At 46.2% G+C, this 18,475-nt stretch overlaps 1 long non-coding RNA gene across 1 annotated transcript in view; it reads left to right on the top strand.

Moving 5' to 3' along the window:
* LOC123333947 overlaps positions 1-15,457 on the top strand; it is a 75,703-nt gene extending 60,246 nt beyond the window's left edge. The window contains exon 3 of the long non-coding RNA XR_006551546.2: positions 15,345-15,457. This is a non-coding gene — a long non-coding RNA (uncharacterized LOC123333947). The remainder of the gene's footprint in view (positions 1-15,344) is intronic.
* Positions 15,458-18,475: the final 3,018 nt, after the last annotated feature.

Below are 18,475 nucleotides of genomic sequence, written 5' to 3'. Positions count from 1 at the left end.
ATTCTCCATTGACCTTGACTCCATCTTATCTTAGGTTCCTTCTTCAGTGGTATTAAGGAGTTTATGGGAACATTTCCCCTAGGTCTTAGTGGGGGAGGAAGAGAAGTGCCTTAGATTGATTTGCTTAGATGTCAGCCCAGCCTGCTTGGTCATCGTCTCCATCAAATCAACCAAGTCCTGGTGGGGCCACCCACATCCTGGAAAGACACCACAGATGTGCCAGGAATGGGTCAGAGGTGCACAGAGAGGTCATTGCTTATTAAAAACCTTGATTGCTCTGTGCCTATTTGCTTCTGAGCCCTTTTTTTTTTTTTTTTTTTTTTCCAAAATCCCTAGGAGTTTTCAGGGCTGACTCAAAATGCCTGGTGGTTTCAGAGACATGCTGCTCCTGGCAGACACTCTGACACTTCCCTCCAGGCAGGAGGACCTTGGGCCAGGGCTGGCGAAGCTGCTCCCAGCTGGAGCTGCTGGGGTCAGGGCCCGTGGACATGCCCACCCGGACCATGCCAGTCCTAGGCTTTCACTCACAATTCACCATTTTAGCTTCCCAGGGTTTGACAAAAACCCAGCTTTTACATCACCAGCATAGCATGAAACTTACTGTTTGAAATATATTAGCAACTGCTGTTATATCCGGCTGGCAAGGTGCCAGGGAAAGAAATTAAACCTTGCATTTCCCCAGCCCTCCCTCCCTACTTCCTGGTAACCCATCAATTCTGTTCAGAATGTGCCCAAGAGTGCCAACCCTTGCCGTTTGCCAGAGCCATGGCACTTGGAATTCTCGGTGAATCTGGATATCCATTTAGCCTCTGCCAACCCATTGATGGGCTCTGAGAATTCTAATGTTATTCCATGGAGAATCATTCTTGTCTACCCTGAGATGCGTGTAGCCAGTGGAGAGATGGAGAGGGGGGTGTGGTTGCCAACGTCCCAATTTGACTTTTCAGTGATAGAGAGGAAATAATTTATGAAAGTCACAAAAGGGATATATGTCAACAGTTTAAGATATCAGTATGTGAATAATAAATTATGGCTCTATTTATTCTGTGAAACAAAACTGTAATCTTCCACTGAGAGAGAAAATAAAAAATTTACTGTCTTCTCCTGGGATTTCTTTGGAGGGAATGATGCTGAAGCTGAAAGCTGATGCTGAAGCCAGTACTTTGGCCACCTCATTGGAAAAGACTCTGATGGTGGGAGGGATTGGGGGCAGGAGGAGAAGGTGACGACAGAGGATGAGATGGCTGGATGGCATCACTGACTCAATGGACGTAAGTCTCAGTGAACTCTGGGAGTTGGTGATGGACAGGGAGGCCAGGCGTGCTGTGATTCATGGGGTCGCAGAGAGTTGGACACGACTGAGCGACTAAACTGAACTAACCATGCTGAGGAATCTTTGTCCTTCTTTTTGTAACCATTTACCCAGACTGCCTCTTGGCCCATGTCTGGTAGGGACCACAGGAATGAGGAAGGCCCCTTCTAACACTGGGGAATTTATGGTCCACTTAGGGAGAGAGCAAACACACTCATTTGTATCTGTAACATGCTGCTGCTGCTAAGTTGCTTTAGTCATGTCCGACTCTGTGCGACCTCGTAGATGGCAGTCTCCCCCGTCCCTGGGATTCTCCAGGCAAGAACACTGGAGTGGGTTGCCATTTCCTTCTCCAATGCATGAAAGTGAAAAGTGAAAATGAAGTCACTCAGTCATGTCTGACTGTCCGCAACCCCATGGACTGCAGCCTACCAGGCTCCTCCATCCATGGGATTTTCCAGGCAAGAGTACTGGAGTGGGTTGCCATCGACTTCTCCATCTGTAACATAAGGCTGTGTAAACATAAGGCTGTGTAAACACTTGTCTGAGGGAAGAGGCATCTACAACAAACATGGGGCACAGCTCACACCCATTCATTCTTTCAGAAAATATTTACTGAACTCTTATGATGCTCTCAGATTGATTCTTGCATGTGGGAATTCAAAGATTAAACATGTTTAAAAAAGTTTCTATCCCCAAAGAATTCGCAGTGAGGAGCCAGGGAAAGAACATGACTTTTGTAGAGACTTGTGCTCAAGTCCTATCTCTGCCTCTTGCCAGCTGAATAACCCTGGGCAAGTCTCTTTTCCACTCGGAGTCTGTGTTTCCTCACCAAAATAGAGGTGAATGAGAACAATCTCAAAGGGATGGTGCAGATGAAGTGAGATAAAGCACGTGAAGAGCATTATAAGTACAAATAAATCACTGCATAAATGGGACTATCCTAGGCCATCAGGTGGATTGAGAGCTGGGCAGGCTAACTGAGGCCTCCTGGTTGGACATTTCATCACCAGACCTGACTGCTCCTCCTGTCGGGGGTCTGGAGATCCTGCAGTCTCAGGGCTTTAGACCTGGAGCCTGGGACTCACCACCTCTGTTTCTCTGCCTGCTGGCCTGGCCTTTTGGGGGATGAGTCCTCTTGGCCACAAAGCTCACCTACCTCGCCTCTCTGCCAGATACCTGGAACCCTGGTAAGACTCCAGCATGATTGGCGTGAAATCTGCTGAGTGCCTTGTCCTTTGTTTATCATTTATAACTTTTATTCTGGAAAATTTCAGACATATATAAACGCAGAGAAAATAGTATGACATACCCTCATGTCCTTTCAAAATATTCAATATTATTTCATTCATAACTCCACCTGCTCCTCCTGTCCTCCAGGTTATTTGAAAGGAAAGCACTTTAAAAAAAAATCGTAATTGCAATACCACTATCACACTTAAAAAATATGAAAAAAAATTTTAATATTAGCAAGCATTTAGTAGGAGTTCACTTTTCCCTGATTGTGCCACAAATGCTTACATGGGGGTATATTTCTTTAAACTGTGGTCTGAACAAGGTCCAGAGGATGTACTTTTTAGCTATTTTGGCCTGTGTGTGTGCTGATGGGAATCATCTAGTAGGGAGGGTTAAGTTGTTAATGCAGGACAGTGAGAGATAATCTCAGTACCAAAGTGCTGCTGTGGATGGAGGGTTCAGAGCACAGCAGAAAAGTTGACATTAGAGAGGCGTGAAGATACTTTCCCATTTGACCGAAGGAGGAGGCAGGGGGTGAGGCTTTAAATCAATAGTCCCCAACGATTTTGGCATAGGGACTGGTTTTGTATGGCAGGGTGACGGGAGATAGTTTGGGGATGATTCAAATGCATTACATTTTTTGTGCACTTTATTTCTATTATTATTACATCAGCTCCTCCTCAGATCAACAGATATTAGATCCAGGAGGTTGGGGACCCCTGCTTTAGAGGAAGGTGGGTAAGAAGGTGGAGATGATTCTTAGGTGGTTGTTTTCATTTTCTCAGTTTGGTGTGAAGAGGATAAGAGATTTGATTTGAGCTGGGGAGAGCCTGAGGGCCTCTTTGAAAAACTTTTGTTTAATAGATAAGGAGAGCAAGGTCCCAGAAGAGATTTGCCCAAGATTCCATAGCTAGTTAATGAGGTTTCAGAGCAGAACCTGTCTCCTGGGTCTTAGGCCAGTGCTCTCTTAACTGACCCTGACTGTTCATAAACAGAAGACTTTGTGGTTTTCCTGTCTCCCTCTAGGAATGGTTTGTTGGGCTCCACCAGGCTAATAGGGAGGGTGTGTCCCTGGAGATGGTCATTGTTATTCCATGTTTGGGTGAGTCTGGATATTGGGTAGCACGATTTAAGTCCAAGAGCTTTGCCAAAGAAGGGACTCAAAATCACGGAATCTCAAACTTAAAGAGGCCCCTTCTAGTGGTCCTCAAGACCCATCACACTTGCTGGAATATTCCCCAAGGCATCCTGTTCAGTTTGTTCAGTTCAGTTCAGTTGCTCAGTCGTGACTGACTGTTTATGACCCCACGGACTGCAGCATGCCAGGCTTTCCTGTCCATCACCAACTCTAGGAGCTTGCTCAAACTCATGTCCATCGAGTCGGTGATGCCATCCAACCATATCATCCTCTGTCATCCCCTTCTCCTGTCTTCAATTTTTCCCAGCATCAGGGTCTTTTCCAATGAGTCAATTCTTCCCATCAGGTGGCCAAAGTATTGGAGTTTCAGCTTCAGCATCAGTCCTTCCAATGAATATTCACAGTTGATTTCCTTTAGGATTGACTAGCTTGATCTTGCAGTCCAAGGGGTTCTCAAGAGTCTTCTCCAACACCATAGTTCAAAAGCATCAATTCTTTGGTGCTCAGCTTTCTTTATAGTTCAACTCTCACATCCATATATGACTCTGGAAAAACCACAGCTTTGACTATATGAATCTTTGTCGGCAAAGTAATGTCTCTGCTTTTTAATATGCTGTCTAGGTTGGTCATAGATTTTCTTCCAAGGAGCAAGCATCTTTTAATTTCATGGCTGCAGTCACCATCTGCAGTGATTTTGGAGCCCAAGAAAATAAAGTCTGTCACTGTTTCCATTGTTTCCCCATCTATCTGCTATGAAGTGGTGGGACCAGATGCCATGATTTTCATTTTTTGAATCTTGAGGTTTAAGCCAGCTTTTTCACTCTCCTCTTTCACTTTCATCAAAGGGCTCTTTAATTCCTCTTCGCTTTCTGCAATGAGTGGTGTCGTCTGCATATCAGAGGCTATTGATATTTCTTCTGGCAATCTTGATTCCAACTTGTGCTTCATCTAGCCCAGCATTTTGCATTATGTACTCTGCATATAAGTTAAATAAGCAGGGTGACAATATGCAGCCATTATGTACTCCTTTCCCAATTTGGAGCCATTATGTTGTTCCTTGTTCTGTTTTAACTGTTTCTTCTTGCCCTGCATACAGATTTCTCTGGAGGAAGGTAAGGGTCCCATCTCTTTAAGAATTTTCCACAGTTTATTGTGATCCACATAGTTAAAGGCTTTGGAGTAGTCAATGAAGCAGAAGTAGATGTATTTCTGGAACTCTCTTGCTTTTTCTATGATCCAGTGGATGTTGGCAATTTGATCTCTGGTTCCTCTGCCTTTTCTAAATCCAGCGTGAACATCTGGAAGATGGCAGAGTAGAAGGATATGTGTTCATCTTCTCCTATGAGAACTCTGAAATTGCAATTTGCTGCTGAACAAACATTGACAGGAGAATGTTTGATTCCACCAAAAAATGATATCCCACGTCCAAGAGCAAAGGAGAAGCCCCAACAAGATGGTAGGAAGGGTGAAATCACGTTTAGAATCAAACTCCAAGGTTTCCTACAATCCCTCAGTGAGTTGTCCAGCTACTTTTTGATCACGTGCAGTGACTGGGGGCCAGCCACCTCTCAAGCTGTGTACCCTAGCAGGAGACATCTTTAATGGCAAGAAAACATCAGGCTAATGTTGGGTTGAAATCTGCCTCCCTATAATTTCCACCCACTGAGCTGAATTCTGCACCTGAACCTATACACATAAACTCATCCCTCTCCTTCCTTCAGATCCTTGGAGCCGCCTCTCAGCTCCCCCTGCTGAGAAATGACACTGCTTCTGAGCCTGAACACTGTCGCCAGAACAGAGGCCTCAATCTGGAGCTTAGAGGGCTGATTCTCTCCAGAGCTCAATTTTTGTTACTTGCGTTGTGGAATCCAGGAAATAAACTCTGCTGTCTATTCCATATTCTATTTCTGAAAATTCCATTTCTATTTCTTTTCATTTTGGTGCCCTGGGACCCCAATCAAAGCTGTTTAGTACATCCTACTTCTTTTCCAAGAATGTTGCCTGCACCATCTCATGTGCCTCAGGCACACCACAGGGCCTGCTTCCAAGAGACAGGCTCCTTCCTTCTCCATTAAATTCCAACAGGGAGCTCCAGGGCACCAAGCCTCAACCAGAGGCTCCTCCTCCACCAGCTCATTGATCTACAACCAACAGGAAGTCTTTGTGGGGTGGGGGGAATGCTGCTCAATGCAACAGACAAGAGTTGTGGGATCTTGACTGGAGTCCTTATACATATCCCTTGTTATTTACATTCTTCCCACAGAATCTCGGATTTTGTTCACCTGAGAAGTCTTTCCAAGCTACTCTAACCTACGTTAACCTCCTCTTCCTTGGGAATCTTTATCTTAAGACTAGTGGCATATGGATAGGAGTCATCTTTGCCTGTGAGGAGGAATATTCTATCACAGATATTGTTTAATTATGGCAATGGTGATAATATAAATCAGATCTGCCTTCATTGAGTCTTTTGCTTCTATATTCTTTCTGCACAGTGTACCAGCTTACCACTTGCACTGGGATGGATGCTCCGCCAATTCGCCTTGGCATGCTGCTTCTTGACAGTGACTTGTAGCTTACCCTATGGTTTCTCGAATGTTTTCACAAACCTTGGTTTTCTCCCCCAGCCCCGGGATAAGCTGTTGATGCCTGGGAGGAATCTTACTGCTTTTACCCACAGCCTAAGCCTGGCACAGACCTGGGAACATGGTCACTGCTTAACACATGACTCCTTGATTTTGTGAGTGGATAATTGGAGTGGTTCCCTGTTCCCAGCAACTCCAGAGCAAGGCATTGTGATTTTAATTTTTTCTTTTGAAACCATCCCTTCGGATCTGCCTCAAGGAGGAGAGAGACAGGGGTAAGCAAGCTTTTATATGTACCCGAAGAAAGAAAAGTGATACACACAGGTTAACCCTCCTGGCCTCTCCCACACCTGTCACCCTCAGCTGCTTGATAAGGCAGAGCTAGAAGGGTGTCTGGCAGGCTGGATCCACAGTTTTCTGAAAGTCAGGGGCAGGAATCTGACTTTTCTCTACTTCTCTCATCCTCCTTCTCAGCTCCACCTTCCTTTCCTAATTACTTTGATGGGATTTCAAAGACCAGAGAATCTTTTTTGTTGTTGTTGTTCCTAACCTCAGCAGTCCATATGATTTCATTCTGGTTTTGCTTTGGCTGAGTCCTTGACCTGTTATAATTATTTTCCCAAACTGCCTGCAGTCCCCAGTGCACACAGCTAATTATCTGCGGAGCAGGCCCAGAGTGTTCTGTAAGCTTCTGTTGGATCTGGGGCTCTGCAACCTCGTCTGTTGGTTGGGTGCTGGGTGCCCTGGCTGGACAGCTCTGGCCTATGGGAGGCTCTGTAAAGGCCCCATCCCTTACCCGGGCTGGTTGTCTGTGAGGATCACCCAGTGACCACCAGTTAGCTTCTCCTGAATCTCCATTCCAGCCACATGGTGGCTAGGCTCCTTTCTGGGAATGAGGCCATCCTGGGAAATGATTTCATTCAATTATTTATTCAACTCATCCCTTCATGTCTTCAACATCTTTTGAAACATGACTATGTGCTAGACATCATGCCAGGTGCTATATGTCTGATTCAAGAGTCAATAAGCCATGGCATCTGCCCTAAAGAACATCAGTCTAGTTGAGGAAACAGCAAGTACACAAGGAAGTCTTATATGCTATGAGGGGGGCACAGTTCAAACACTTCCAGAGCTCAGAGGACAGGAGGAGGAATTTATTTTTAAATGGGAGAGCAGGGAAGTCTTCTTGGGAAAGGCTATGGTGAAGCTGGGTCTGAAGGGTGGATTTAATCTGGACATTGGAAGCAGGAGGTAGAAGAAACCATTTGTGTGAGTGAGTCTGCAGGACCCTCTTGAAGGCCAATCAGGATCCCGGCTTCCCCACGGCCAGCTGCTGGCTGTCTTCAGAAACTTTGCCAGCCACCTATCTGCCAGCCCCAGTTCTTACTCTCTCAAGTTGGAGCAGTGATGAAGGCTGATGGTCAAGGTCACATGCAGTCTCAGGCTCATGACTCCACTATCTTCTTTCTGGCTCATCACATGAGAGTTGAGGAAGCTTCCCACTTCTAGCTTCTTCCACCTTCTTATTCTACACTGCATCTTCTCCAAGTACTGAATGAATTACTCTAAAATGTTAAAGATGCTGTCACGCAGACTGACGACCCATAGAAGCCCACATCCCCTGCCCTTGGACCAATGCTATTTTTCATCTTTGTTCATTAGCATAAGCTGGTCTTCCCTTCTCCTCACTCCTCTTGACAGGCTGACTCCTTACAACCTTCCAGACTCAGCTCCAGTGTTGCCCCTCCTCCTGACTGTGTCCCTCTCCCTGTTCCCCTTCATATCACCATTGCCCATAACCACAATGCATTAAATTATGTTTGTATTTGAACCTGTGTGCTATATTCTGTGAGCCCCTGCATACTGTCTTATTTCAGGATAGCAACTCTGTATTGTCCCATCGTTGTGCATATGTTGTAAATGCTTAATTGGCATTTATTGGGTCAAGAAATGCAGGCAGGGTACTCTATAAAGCAAATGCCTCTGCAATTTGTATGGTGAAATTTGGCTTGAGGAATGGAAGGGAAAGACTGCAAATTTCTTCTTAAAGCTATCATATTTAAATTATCTCTGCTCTGGCCATTTTCTGGCTAGCAAGAAGGCTCTGGGAGCACATTCAAAAGTGGGAAAAGCTTTTTGGATGTGATGGGAGGAAGTGGCCTACAGTTCTGGGGTCTGGGGACTTTCTAGGTAAGACTCTTCTTTTACCCAGATGATTGGCCTCAGTAGTCTTTAGGAGGTCAGTGGTTCTCCAGGTGTGGTCCCCAGGCCAGCAGCATCAGTATCACCTGGGAGTTTGTTGAAAAGTCAAATTCTCAGACCCCACTTTAGACCTACTGTATCAGGAGCTCCAGGACTGGGACTCAGTTATCTGTGTCTTAACAAGTCATCTAGGTGACTCTGATAGATGCTAAGGTTGGACAACCTGTGGACTAGCTCAGTGCTTCTTAAAATGCCCTCTGTGTAAGAAACACTTCAGTTCAGTTCAGTCGCTCAGTCGTGTCCAACTCTTTGTGACCCCATGGACTGCAGCACGCCAGGTCTCCCTGTCCATCACCAACTCCCGGAGTTTACTCAAGCCCATGTCCATTGAGTCGGTGATGCCATCCAACCATCTCATCCTTTGTCGTCCTCTTCTCCTTCTGCCTTCAATCTTTCCCAGAATCAGGGTCTTTTCAAATGAGTCAGTTCTTACCATCAGGTGGCCAAAGTAATGGAGGTTCAGCTTCAACATCAGTCCTTCCAATGAACACTCAGGACTGATTTCCCTTAGGATGGACTGGTTGGATCTCCTTGCAGTCCAAGAGACTTTCAAAAGTCTTCTCTAGCACCACAGTTCAAAAGCATCAATTCTTTGGCACTCAGCTTTCTTTATAGTCCAACTCTCACATCCATACATGACTACTGGAAAAACCGTAGCCTTGACTAAACGGACCTTTGTTGGCAAAATAATGTCTCTGCTTTTTAATATGAAGTCTAGGTTGGTCATAACTTTACTCCTTCTAAGGAGTAAGTGTCTTTTAATTTCTTGGCTGCAGTCACCATCTGCAATGATTTTGGAGCCCAAAAAAACAGTCTGCCACTGTTTTCCCATCTGGGGTAACTTACTTAGAATGATAATCCCTAGACTCCATCAGAGAAGTACTGATTTAGAAAGTCAGAGAGGCCCAGGGAATTGCACCTTTAACAGGCACCCTGGGAGATTCAGAATTCATCTCCAGATCCTGCCTCCAGTTCGTCAACACCACAGGAGATGATCCCTGAAGCACCTATGGCAGCAGCTGGCCTTTGGTTCTGATTGGCTAGGAGCTGTTGGTACAAGTGGCAGAAAGGTGGGTCTGGGAGGCAGGTGCTTGGCCTGCCTTCTGATTGGCCAAGAGAGGCCCTTGGGAGAGAAAAATGATGACCATGCAGTGGGGTGGAACTCTGAAAGGAAAGAGGCTCCGTGCCTGGAGTAGGATATTCTTTCCCCGAAATAGCCCAGATGGGTATCGAAGGTAGGGCGTAGCACTTCTGCCCCTTTAAACACCCTTGTATATTTGCATTTAAAAATAGAAAGAAGCTCATGAATAATTTGTGAGTCATGAGCAAGCCCCTTCAAAATACAGTCATGAATAAAATATCCTGCTTTGCCTCCTCTAATGGCACCGGCCTTTGATGTTTTATTGATGGCTTGCCTGTCCTGAGTGCTGCTGGCTCCTGGATTAATTCCTGTGATTGAGCCCTTGACCCTCTCAGGTTGGTGGGCTTGGCCTCGCTGGCTGTCTGGCTTGCTTACACATAAATACACTGCCCTGTTTTAGACAGTCTGACAGGGCTGCCTCAGACCCCTTCAGAACAAGAAGCATAATTACAGGGTTGTGGGAACCTCTGCTTGGCCCTACTGGGAGCATGGGACGTAAATTACCAGAAACCGTTGTTTGCAGCAAGGTGAGTCTTTGGGGCAGGTGCAAGTATGTCTCCCATTTTATTGCTTCCTGAGAAGCTGGGTATGGAAAGCAGATATTAAGAAGCTGTAAATAATAATCTTCCAATACCTGTATTGACCAAGGCTCTGAGGCTGTGTCCCATTGGAACAGAGGTTCCATCTGCCCAGGGGCTGTGTGTGTGAGACAAAGCAGAAGCCCCACCAAAGGAGATGTGGGGGTGGGGTGGGGGGCTTGGCTTTGTATCAACCTAGGGAGTTGGTAGGTCTGGGCACCTGTCAGGGACCTTGTTTTAGGCAGAGTCCCCAAAAGCTGCCAAGGGTATATTGCTGTCTATAAAAATTAAAATAAAACTTATAAGAAAGCTCCATGGATAATAAAGAACACTAAGAATGAAGCTTTCAGACACTGGATGTCCTAGTTGTGGCCAAGAAGTGACTCTGGCTTCACAGAGGATGACCCTGGAAAGACAGGGAGCCAATGTGCTGGGACTCCTAGGGATTGTTGGAGGGTGAGATAGTTTCAGGGTAGGAGTGTGGGGGCTCTACAGATGTGTTTTGGCTCAAGTGTTGGATCAGGTCCCCAGTTTGTTGAGAAAGATAGCCATAAGAACTGAGAAAGCAAAGTGAGCATTTGAGGCACCTACAGTGGTGGAGGCAGAGCCTTTCAGAAGCCCAGCCCAGCAATGTTAGTAGCTCCAGTCACTGCTGTGGTTCCAAAGAGGGCCCTGCCAAGTCTGGGGGGATGAGAGGAGCCCAGGAGCACTAGGGGCCATGGCAGAGCAACTGAAGGCATTCGGTCTAAGGAGCAAGAGCGTCGCAATAGCTAGAGACTACAGTGGTCAACAGGTAGAGCTCCCTTGACTCTTGACTACCCACTCCAACCCCTTTTCCCCACCCTGTGACTGCCCATCAATTCCTGGGCTAGAGTCCCAAGCAAGGTTTCCTACTGGAGAGTGGGATGCAGGTCCTGGTCAAGATGCAGAAGGAGGTGGTAGAGGTAGCTTGAAACCACCAGGGAGCATGAGCATGAGCCCTGGTGGAAGGAAGAGACCCCAGAAGACACCGTTCATGATGCTTGCACCCTCTCCAGGGGGTGAGGGCAGCAAGGTAGTCGCATCACTTGGGTTCTGTCCTGTTGGGAACAAGCAGCACCAAGACTAGACCTTTGACCACCATCTGCCGAAAAATTATAGTCAACATACACACACACACACACACACACACACACACACACACACCTCTGTTGTTTTTCAGTTGCCAAGTTGTGTCTGACTCTTTGTAACCCCATGGACTGCAGTGCACCGGGCTTCCCTGTCTCTGATCATCTCCTGGAGTTTGCTCAAAATCATATCCATTGAATACGTGATACCATCCAACAATTTCATCTCTACTGTCTTCTTCTCATTCTCCCTTCAATCTTTCTCAGCATTAGGGTCTTTTTCAATGAGTCAGTTCTTCGCATCAGGTGGCCAAAGTATTGGAACTTCAGCTTTAGCATCAGTCCTTCCAATGAGTATTTAGGGTTGATTTCCTTTAGGATGGACTGGTTTGATCTCCTTGCTGTCCAAGAGATTCTCAAGAGTCTTCTTGAGCACCACAGGTCAAAAGCATCGTTTCTTTGGCACACCACTATTATAATGTGTAAATGACATTGCATGAGTTGTGGAGCATATAGTCCATAGTCACATACAGCAGCCATCATGGGGATGGGCTTTCTTGCCACCACTTCAGGCTGCCTTCAGAGGCAAGTGCATTTAATAGCATCAAAGCCTCCTGTAAAAAGAACTCGTGGTGTTGCCCACTGGGGGTGGTGATAGGTATTTTTCAAGCAATGTCTTGGTCTGTTTGGGCTGCTATAATAAATTACCACAGATTGAACATTTATAAACAGCAGTATTTGTTTCTCACGTTCTGAAGACTGGAAAGTCCAAGACCAAGATGTCAACAGATTTGGTGTCCAATGAGGGCCAATTCCTGGTTTGTAGATGACCATCTTCTCCCTGTGTCCTCACAGGGTGGAAGGGACAAAGGAGCTCTCTGGAGTCTCTGAGAGCACTGGTCCCCTTCATGAGACTCTTATAACCTAATCACTCCAAAGGTACCATCCTTTAATACCATTGGGAATCAGGATTTCAACATATGGATTTGGGGAGGACACAAACATTCAGCATGTAGCATCAAGGGTGCTGGAAGTGGGGTTCCCTGAGGCTCCTGAGAAAACCATGCATCTGTCATTCAGTCTTCCACCATGAGAATACAGCCTTGGGTACAAAGATCTTCACTGTTCATCCAGCTCATTCATTCTACGTCTACCCTTACTTGGATCAAGAGTTCATTTCATTCTCTGGAAATAAGTCTAAATTAGTGTAGAGCTGATATTCTACTGTAAGAGTGTTGGTTTGACAAATTTGAAAGTGGATGCAGAAGTATGTGTGTGTGTGTGTGTGTGTGTGGAGCTGATATTCTGCTGTAAGAGTGTTGGTTTGACAAATTTGAAAGTGGATGCAGAAGTGTGTGTGTGTGTGTGTGTGTGTGTGAGAGAGAGAGAGAGAGAGAGAGAGGGAGAGAGAGAGAGAGAGAAAGAGGTAGGGGTGGGGTGGGGGGGAGAAGCTGTCAAGAGGTTTGATTTGGAGACACTAAGGAACTCACAGAGGTAAGAACAGTTAATTGTTGTCTTGTCCACACAGTCTGGGAGACAATACAAGGTTCGGTATTGCTGAGACTCAGGGAAAGCAAACACCCCAGAAAAGGTAAGTCAGAAAACAGGAAATGTGTGCAGCCCAGAGGGAGCAGATTGACTCCATTTCCTCATCTGCCTCTTAGTATATATTAAACAGAGCATCTTTTCTCTGTTTAATCTTTTAAATCTTCTCTGTTTTAAATCTTCTCGTTTAATCTTTTCTCTGTTTTCTCTGGAACGTTTCCCCAAATCTCATCCAGACCACTTTGTTCAGGATTCACACAGGAGACAAGAAGGTGGACTGACAGGGACTCTGCAGCCAGATGACTTGGATTTTAGGATAATATTGCCACTTCTGGACCAGGTGGTCTGGGGAGAGTTACTCAGTGCTGATGAGCCTCAGCTTCTTCAGTGGAAAACCTGTGAAGGGTCATCTCGTGACCTTGCAGGGTTGTTGTGAAGGTGAAATGAGTGTGTTTAAGCAGTTGGCACTTAGTAATCTCAGTAAATGTAGTTTTTGATGCTTCTTGGAAAGGAAATCTGTAGTAATAGTAAAACTATCACTGTTAGATGTGGGAAAGGCTATGTACATTAAATATGATGAATTAGCAACTTCTGAAAAGCTATTACACATACATAGAAACAAATCAAATATGGCAAAAGGGTGTTCTGTAAGAATTAATTCTCCTTACCCTGCTCTTAGTTTCTAAGACCCTTCTCCTGAGAGATAATGAGATCTTTTTTTTTCCTTCGGTCTGAAGGGCTGTGTTTCAGACCCTCCTGTATTTCACTCTTGTGCTTTCATCATCTCAGCTTCCAAGATTTTTTATGCAGCTTCTCTTGCCCTGGAGCCAGTTTTTACCGAAAACATGATTTGAAATGTCTAACAACTAAATAAGCATTCTCCACATTTGCTCTACAAAGGATTTGTTTTCTCACAGCCTGTTGCCCCAGACAAATACATCTGCCTTGCTGGCACCTTGAATGGCTGCTGGTGTGCTTCTGTGTGATGGCTAAGAGGTGGGGGCAGTGCTGTGAGTGCATGAGATGTGAATGACAAGGGCTACTTGGGAGTGGGCTTCAGTGGCATTCAGGGTGGTGTGGGGCTGTGGTTGCACCTGAGCTTGTGCCTCTTCATACTAAAATGTAACCTCCATTGGTAACTGACTCCTGCCAGGCAGCCTTTTATAACAGGGGCATTTGAGAGTAAGCCCTGGACTCCGTGGTGGCTCAATGGTAAAGAATCTGTCTGCCAATGCAGGAGACACAGGTTTGATTCCTGGATCAGGAAGATACCCTGGGGAAGGAAATGGCAATCCACTCCAGTATTCTTGCCTGGGAAATCCCAAGGACAGAGGAGCCTGGTGGGCTACAATCCATGGGGTTGCAAAAGAGTCTGACATGACTTAGGGACTAAAAAACAAACAAACAAAAAACCCTAGACTCATGAAGCAGCAAATACCACGGGTGAAATCTCACACTCATGGCAAAAGATAAACAACTGAAGCCAATGAAGTTTTCCTTATCCCTCTGGGCTCCTAAAAATGGCACTGATGTGAGCTCCTGCTTGGGTTTTCTGTATAGGCAGTTAGTACCAATAATGGGATCCTCAACTGTCCCCTGCCCCCCTCACATCCCTCACCTTTCCAAGTCTTCATGAAGATAGGGCTGTGTTCATTTGATTCCAGCTCTGGGAGGCCCTGCTCCACATCAAGGATGTTAAGTCTCAGGCCTACAGAGAATGGGACAGATGGCCAGTTTCAAAGACCTACTGTATATTCCCACAGATGCAGTGCGAGAGGAGAATAACTCAAAAAAAGAACTGTTTTTGCTCCAGTATAGATGCTCCCTGGGCTTCCTTGGTGGCTCCGTAATAAAGAATCCACCTGCCAAGCAGACCTGGGTTCGATCCCTGGGTGGGGAAGATCCCCTGGAGGAGGGCATGGCAACCCACTCCAGTATTCTTGCCTGGAGTATCCCATGGACAGAGGAGCCTTGTGGGCTGCAGTCCATGGGGGTCACACAGAATTGGACAAGACTGAAGTGATTTAGCACGCATGCAGGTATATGCTCCCTCCACTGGCTGCAATAACTGCCCTCAATTAGGTTCTCAAGAAAGCTCTGTGATCCTAGAATTTCATACTCATTCACTAAAGGAATATCTATTTTGAGGTCCTGGGAATATGGTATTGCTCTTGACCTAGAGAAACTCACAACAAACAAACTGCAGAACAGCTGATGTGAGTTTAGAGGTGTGTGTGGGCAGGTTGGAATGACTGGGCCCTGCAGCACGAGTGGGGCAGGGAGCAAGGGGCATCTGTAGATGGAACAGTTTGTGCAGAGGCACCAAGAAATCAGCATGACATGTTCACAAAGTTCTGTCCAGACATCCATGGTCTTGCCACCACCCAAAGTGTCCTATATTTATTTCTTCTTATTTTCTTTCCTCCTTTCCTTTCTCTATTCAGAGTTCTGAAATCATCTCCACCAGCTGTTATAAATCTAGGAACCACTGAAGAATCTTCATGGGGAACTTGACCACCCAGCCAGAGCATCCTCACCTCTAATGAAGACCAGTGGGAAGTGTCAGTTCAGACTTGGGAGGGCTCTTGAATGAGCTCCTGGCATGCTGGGTCTTAAAGACAAGACTCATTCCACTCTCACCCCGCCGGGCTCCTGCTGTTCCTCGATCTCATCCATGTCCAGCTTACTCCAGCTTCAGGGCCTTTGCACTGTTTGTTTCCTCTTCCTAGTAGGTTCCTTTCCTAGGTATCTGCATGACTCACTCACATTAAAAAAAATGTAGTTGCCATATATTAACTGCCTACCACATGACAGGGGCTGATCTAGCATTTTTTGCATTATCTCACTTAATCCTCACAGTCAACCCATGAAGTAAGTATATCGTTCTTCACCTTTTAAGAACTAGAGGTGTTAAAGACTGAGTGACTTGCTCACATCCACTCTGCTAGGAAGTAAAGGGCTCTCTGTGTGTCCAGCTTTATCTGGTTTCAGTATCTGTGCTCTGTTTCTGGTTTTTCCCACCTGCATCTTCACAGTCTATTTTTACTGGAGTATAGTTGGTTTACAATGTTGCATTCATTTCTGCTGTACAACAAAGTAAATCAGCTACATGTATAAGTATAGGTCTTCCCTCTTGGGTCTCCCTCCCAGCCCTCTTCCCACCCTTCTAGGTTACTGCAGAGCACTGAGTTGACCTCCCTATGTTATACGCAGGTTCCCACTAGCTATCTATTTTACACATGGTAGTGTATACATGTCAATTCAAAGTCTCTTTTTAAGTGCTCCCTTTTCAGTGAAACCTCACTGACCATCATATCTTCAACCCCTCATTAATCTACCCTTCACCTCTTGCTTTATTTTCCTCCAGAGCACTTATTCACATAAGTTATATTTTGCTTACAAATTGTCTGTGTCATCTATCACTCCCCAGTCCCCAATTATATTGTAAACCCCTGAAGGCAGAGCTTTGCCTGCCTTGCTCACTCCTGGGTCCCTCACTCCTAGAATGGGTGCTAGAGTGTATCAGGCATGCCCTATGTGTATGTTGAATAAACAGTAAAGACATGGTTGTTTCTGAGGGCTGAACAATGAGACTGAAGGGAGGTAGCTGGGCCTATCTTGTACATCTGCTGAAAGGCACTGGATGGTGGCTGTGGGTTACAAGAGAAATTGCTGCTTGCCTCCTCTGTGCCATTTCCAAGCCCCTGTTTCCCTGGCTCTGGGGCCCACAGCCTTGTTTCAGAGAGGCCTCATGCCCTTTAGGCAGACCTGGTCACAGCATCCTTGAGATCTCCTCCTCATCCTTGAGAGCTTGGGATTAGGAAGGCAGTAGGGCTCCTCTTCCCATCCCCTGCACAGTAGATGCTGCTCAGATGTTTGTTTATGCCCTCCACCTCTCCCATCACAGGCAGTGTTTTCTTAGTGTGGCTTGGCAACAAAGGTATGAAACAGAGATATAAGAATGTCCTTGTATAGGCTCTGGTTTCTGCCTACCTGAACTCACCAGCAGGGAGATCTTTCACTGGGGGGAAGCAGGCAGTACAGAGCCAGGGTCCCTGATTAGCTTTGTTGCTGTGTTTCCTGCTGCTCCTGCGGTGGCCTCCCTGTCCTGGGATCCCAGGCTGTGTGATTACTGAGTCACTCAGTTCCCTAGACTAGCCATACACATACCATCAGTGCGGTGATGCTGGTCTTCGTTTCATCCATCTTGAGACCTCCCAGTACCCCTCCCCTGTCTTTAGGGGAGGTAGGGGCTATGAGACAGAAAAGTGAAACAGGAGTGAATCATGAGGGGAGACACTGGGGAGAAATCCCATCATTCCCTCCCAGAGCTGGGTCAGTCAGAGTTCCCTGGGAATCACCCTTCCTGAGTCAGGGGGACTTCTTCAGGGCTGGAATGGGAGGTTGTCCTCAGCCTTTGTGGGGTCTTAGCAGGACCCCCAGAGAGAGCTGCCTCAGCCCCCATCACTCTTCCAACAGCAGAGGGAACCCTGGTCCTCAGGAGCCTTCAGCTAGAGGGAGCTTGAATGGAGTTGGGACCCAGTGCCAGACCAAGCAGGCATGTGTGTTGGTAGATGGGCTGGCCTGTGGGTGTCAGTGATATTTTGAGTTCTCATCTGAAGGCAGCTGATTTTCTCTTCCCATTGCTTCTGCAGCTTTAGGCACAGAACTGATGCTACTTGTGAAATAAGTGTCTTGCTTTTATGCCCAAGAGGGCCCCCAGCTAATCCTAACCCTGCCCTGGAGTTCAGAGGGAGAATTCTAGTTCTGCAGCTTGTTCTTGTTATGGAGGTAGACGGTTCCCAGAGGATTGACCTCAGGTGGAAGAGATACATCAGAAACTTTCTGGAAGAGCACAAATCCACAGGAAATAAGTTGTGGCTTTCTCTGCCTGTCCCCACCTAACTAGGGAGGGAGAAGCCAGAGCTGAGAGTGAGGGCCCTTTTCCTGGTTGGCCACCTCTCCATTCCTGAACCTGGGGCTAGACCCTTGCCAGATATGTGTTGGGGATCCAGGTACCTCTTTTCTGCACTTTGGGCAAGTCCTGTGGCTAAGTGAAAAAAACAATGACTTGTCGAACCTCAGGTACTCATTGCTAAAATGGCCTGACTGCATGATAGGTGGGCTTATTTCTTCAGTTCTAAACTTCCAAGCTGGAGCCATGCAAAATGCACTGCATAGAATAGAGATGGAACACTTCACTGAAAGTTTCAGGACAATGTTTACTTTCAGTCTCTCTGAATCTCTGTTTTCTTCCTATGTAAGCCCAGGCTAGTACCATGAAGAAGGGGAAAACAAAGGATGAGATGGTTGGATGGCATCACCGGCTCCATGGACATGAGTTGGAGCAAGCTCTGGGAGATAGTGAAGGGCAGGGAAGTCTGGTATGTTGCAGTCCATGGGGTCACAAAGAGTCAGACACAACTGAGACTGAGCAACAATTATCACACTACAGGATTACTGGTAGGATAAGTTGAAGTACTGTGTGGGACAAAGTTTTATCAACTTCGAGATTTTATACAGTGGAATGTACTTAGAAATCTCTGAATCTGGGAATGAGAGGAAACTGCAAGTC

Source organism: Bubalus bubalis, chromosome 6 (genome assembly GCF_019923935.1).
Source record: "Bubalus bubalis isolate 160015118507 breed Murrah chromosome 6, NDDB_SH_1, whole genome shotgun sequence".
NCBI lineage: Eukaryota > Metazoa > Chordata > Mammalia > Artiodactyla > Bovidae > Bubalus > Bubalus bubalis.
This window is presented reverse-complemented; position numbering and strand designations above follow the sequence as displayed.